General features: G+C 47.7%; 1 protein-coding gene across 1 annotated transcript in view; it reads left to right on the plus strand.

The window, feature by feature from the left end:
- The first annotated feature begins 1,753 nt into the window (after positions 1 to 1,753).
- Positions 1,754 to 5,000, plus strand: part of LOC119573261 (regulator of G-protein signaling 7-like) — a 108,478-nt gene continuing 105,231 nt past the window's right edge. The window contains exon 1 of the mRNA XM_037920403.1: positions 1,754 to 1,897. The gene's annotated coding sequence lies outside the window, so the exon portion shown is untranslated. The remainder of the gene's footprint in view (positions 1,898 to 5,000) is intronic.

Here is a 5,000-nt window from a genome sequence, read left to right on the forward strand (position 1 = left end):
ACGTTAGAAAAGGATCGTATTGAGAAAAGAGAGTTTTGCCTTGAGGGGATTACACCCTGTGCTTGCGTGGAGCTCTGAATTCTTTTATTCCCTGTGCAGGATCGAGTATTTTTTTTCTCCTTCTTTTACCGAGCCTATGTACAGATATTAAATGATAAGTCCGTTGGGTCATATACGTATTTAATTAGGGTATGTTATTGCTCCTGTTTTAGTAGTTGCCTCAGGGTGTCATATGAAATCTAAAGGCCTTATGTTCTTGCCTGTGTGAAGTGAGGGAATATTGTGTTTTGTGTTTGTACTTACATAGGAGTTGCTTCACATGTTGGCGTAGAAATGGGTGTGCGTGCGTGATTTGTTACTTACGTTTCGGGGGGAAGATAAGTCTTGATATGCATGTTTCTTTATGACCTGAGAGAATTTTAGGAAGGAAAGGGAGAGGGAATAAGATCGATGGAGAGAGTCAGGTAGACAAATAAATGGGTAGAGAGAGAGAGAGAGAGAGAGAGAGAGAGAGAAAGAGAGAGAGAGGAGCAGGAGAGAGAGAGAGAGAGAGAGAGAGAGGGGGGGGGAGTGAGAGAGAGCGAGAGAGCGAGTGAGAGAGAGAGAGAGGAGAGAGAGAGAGAGAGAGAGAGAGAGAGAGAGAGAGAGAGAGAGAGAGAGAGAGAGAGAGAGAGAGGGAGAGAGAGAGAGAGAGACAGACAGACAGACAGACAGACAGAGACAGAGAGAAAGAGAAAGAGAGAGAGGCGAATGCAAGAAAGAAAGAGGAAAACACACAATGCAAACAACTGAAAATAAAGAACTGAAAAAAAGAAAAGCGAAATGGGATATGGGAAAGAGAACGAGGAAAATCGGGAATGAAAGGGAAACTGATAAATTATGAGACAGGCTGAAGTGAGAAGCGAGGTGAAATGAGATGATCGAAAGAGGTGACTAGAGAAGAATAGTGAGGTGTGGTGAGGTAAGATATGCAACTGAGAGACATGAGAGTGAATGAGTGATAATAGAAGTGTAATAAGAGAATGAAAAGCGAGAGATGACAAAGCCATAAGTAAGAAGAAATGATAAGAGAGATAAGGGAAAGTCTAAAAATGTGAAAGAGGAAAGAGAGCGCAGACGAAAGTGGAAGGAAAAAAAAATGCATGAAAATGAAATATAGTGAGAAGAGGCAGTGGATGAGAAAGGAGAGAGAGAGAGAAAGAGAGAGAAGGATAATTTAATTGAAAATAAAAAAAATGAAAACACGGATAAAAATATAATGGGAAATCGCGGATAAGGAAGAGTTAGTTTAGAGGACAAAGAATTTAGGGCGAAAGGAGGGAAGGGAAGGGAAGGGGAGGAAAGAGGAGGCGAAAATGAGGATGAAACAGAAAGAAAAAAAATGAGAAGGATAGATGGGGGGGGGGATAAAAATGAGGGAAATTTGAAAAGAAACGAGAAGAGAAATAGGGAGGAAAATTGATAGACGAATGTTGGGAGTGAAAAACGGGGGAGGAAGACAGGAGAAGGGGGAGAGCGTAAGGGGCAGGGGGAGAAGGGGGAAGGGGGAAGGGGGGAAGGAAAGGAGAGGGGAAGGGAAGGGGAGAGCGCGCGGGGAGGGGAAGGTCGGCGAGGGAGGTGAAGTGAGAGGAGGGGGAGGGCGCAAGGGCGGCGAGGGGAGGCGAAGCGAGGGGAGGGGTGGGAGGGAGGGAGGGAGGGTTGCTAGCGGCTGCGTGGGACATTGATCGAGGCCAGGAGAGGCGCTCAGGAGGTACCGAGCCAGCCAGTCAGTTCATACTCCCCAGTGATCCCGCTTAGCCGTGTCGCGCTCGCCGTTCCCGTGGTTAGTGCCTCTCTCTCGCCCCTGTACACAACCCTTCGCTCACTACGCCCACGCCGTCGCTACCCGCGCCACCAGGTAAGACAGGCGGGAAGGGGAACCGCCTGCCGGAGGGGGGAAAGAGGGAGGGGAAACCTCAGCCGCACGGGAGCAGGGATGCCTCCACACGCCCGAACTGTGACATCTTCTCCTCGCTCCTTGGGCCTCGTCCCGCGCCTCCTCTTCACCAAATTGTTCTGCGCACTGTGACCCTCTCTCATCTCGAGGGGGGGAGGAGCAGGGGGGAGGGAGCCATCGCCGCCCTCCGCTTTCCTCTCCTCCTCGACCTCGGCCATCGGGGAATGTCGAAGCTCACGCCTCCAGAGCCATTATGTCCACGGCGTTTCCCTCCGGCGTGTGCTCTCCATCGCCCTGTTCTGCGCAGCCCGACCGTGTCCTTCGTCGGCAGTGCCTGTGTGTCCCTCACACGGCCCGCGGAATGGCTGCGCTGTACACGCACACGCACGCAAACGCACACACAATCACTTGCTCCTATCACGCACAGTAATAAATACAATCACACACACTCTCACGTACACACTCTCAGACACATAACAATAGATACAATAGATACACACACATACATACACACACACACCTCCTGCCCTTCAGCCTCTTCGTCAGGCCCCAAGAGGCAGGGTCACTCTTTTCCTCTTTGTTTTCTGCTTGTCGCCACTACTCCTTCCTCCTCCTCCTCCTCCAACTATTCTTCTTCCTCCTCCTCCTCCTCCACATCTTCCTCCTCCTCTTCCTCCTTCTCCTCCTCCTCCTCCTCCTCCTCCTCCTCCTTCTCCTCCTCCTCCTCCTCCTCCTCCTCCTTCTCCTCCTCCTCCTTGCAGCTGATCCTGCAAATTACCCACAATATTGTCTCTCGCACTGTCTGTCCTCTACGTCACTTACCGCCTCCGCTGGCACCGCATTAAACCAACACCATTTCGTGATTGTTGGCGGCACTGAAACTCACTGATAATTGGTGGGAGTGTTGACCTGGCGCCATTAAATGACTCTTTCTAGTTTTATGGCAGGGACCTTGCGTCTGACCAGGATTTGAAAACTATACAGCTAGCTTCATGGATGTTGCCTTTGTCGATACGGTGTCACAGAAAGCTGGTTATGATACGGCGACCACCATCGTCTACTGTGTCATAAATGAACCTGTTACTATAAATCAATCATATTACTGGAACATGAAATGTCTATCATTTATCACCCACGTCACTATCACAATATCACAAGGTCATCACTATCAAATCAATGGACCGCCACTACTTATATATATATATAAAATTACTTGTATTGTACTTATCTGAGAGAAAAAACAACAACTAAATTACCAATTTGTGTTGTTGTTACTAACAGTAATTGTTACCTATTATGATGACACTGTATTATTCAACACCATGACTCTCTCAGTCCTCCTTTGCAATGTGAGGCCACGCGCATCACTCTCACTATCACCACCACTGTCCTTTTCACTATCATAAAGAAAACCGTTTCCATCACCACTGGAGACAGTTACAGTGTCTGGGGAAAAAGTCGGTGTAACAAGAGCCACAATTGCCATATACAATGAAACTTGTTCTTTATCACCATTTTACTACGATACAACTCTTGTTAACCAAGTTATTTTTTGTCATTTACGGTTTTATTGTGATAAGAACCTCTATTACCAGATCAACGCTAATATTACAAACGTTAAAGCAGAATACAGTGGGACACTTGCTGTATTCTCTACGTGGGCATTCTATTAACGAAAGAAAATTGCCTTCTCAGATGCCCTGTTTTTTCCTTCTCACAAAATTAGCTCGTTATAAGTAAAAAACTCCATTCGGTGGATCTTTTTCTCTCGCACGACTGTGAATTCCACACAGAAGGACGGTCTTTGCATTTTATATTGCGAGGGGAAGCGAGGAATGGCCGATTTCTTCCATTCCCATCCTCTCCATTCTAAGGAATAATGAGAGAAGGATCAATCGCGAAACTCGCCACAAAATCCTCATAATGAGAAGATGAGAGAGAGAAAAAGAGAGAGAGACAGTAAGGGGAAAAGGAGAAAAAAGTGGTGAAAACGCATTTCCCCAAGAAACGTGTCCACCAGAGAGGCGGTCTTCCTAGACGGGAGTATCCTCACGGAGATCAATGCAATCTTCGCCGGCCTGATCCTCGCAAGGCAGGTCCTCACGCACCAGGGAAATTCTCGCAAGCGCTGAGGATCCCGAAGGAGGTCCCTCGCTCCCGCCGCGGCTGTCCCTGCGCTCTATAAATAGACCACAACAAGAGCTTGCAAGCACTTGGGGTGTGTTGGGTGGGAGTGATGCCGGGTGGAAATGATGATGGGCGTCGGTACACGCTGCGTGCGAGTGCCAGCTGTTTAGGGCAGTTGGCGATGGGATGCTGATAGGAGACAAACATATGGCGCTCAGGTACGCCTTTCTCCCGGTGCTGCTCCATAGCGTAGGGGGTCCCAGTGAATGGTACTGGGTGTACGTACCTGGTGACTAGTAATGGGTTTTGCGCAACTGGTGACTGGAATTGGGGTGTGAGGATCTGATGACTGATGCTGGGGTGTCCTTGATGCTTAATGCTGCAATAGACGTACACTGTGTTGTGCCTGGTAACCAATACCGGTCTGTAATCTGTGTCTGTAATTGGTAACTGATATTGGGGGAGGGATACAGTACTTGGTAACTGATACTAGGCGATATTGTGCAGTACTTGGTAACTGATATTAGGGGATTGTGCAGTACATGCTAACTGATATTAGGTAATTGTGCAGTACTTGGCAACTTATACTGTATAGTATTTGTCTTATAGCTAATACTGGGGTGAATGTATAGTCCCTTTGTGACCTGGTGACTCGTGTTGAGGTATAAGTCCCTGGTGATTAGATATGCGTGTACCTGATGACCAACACAGGGGAGTGTACCTGGTAATTAATACAGATATATATACATACCTACACAGTAACTGTTCTAACCACACACTGTGCTTGTAGTGATGGCGTTCCTACATGGTATTCCGTGTGTGTGAACAAGTGAGAATTTGTAACTTGCGATATGGTTTGGTGACCATCTATATGCAACAGGTAAGCGCCCTACGCATAAGTAAGAGGCGACGACAGCGGTAATGGATATTGCACCCG

This window comes from Penaeus monodon, chromosome 5, assembly GCF_015228065.2.
Source record: "Penaeus monodon isolate SGIC_2016 chromosome 5, NSTDA_Pmon_1, whole genome shotgun sequence".
Lineage (NCBI taxonomy): Eukaryota > Metazoa > Arthropoda > Malacostraca > Decapoda > Penaeidae > Penaeus > Penaeus monodon.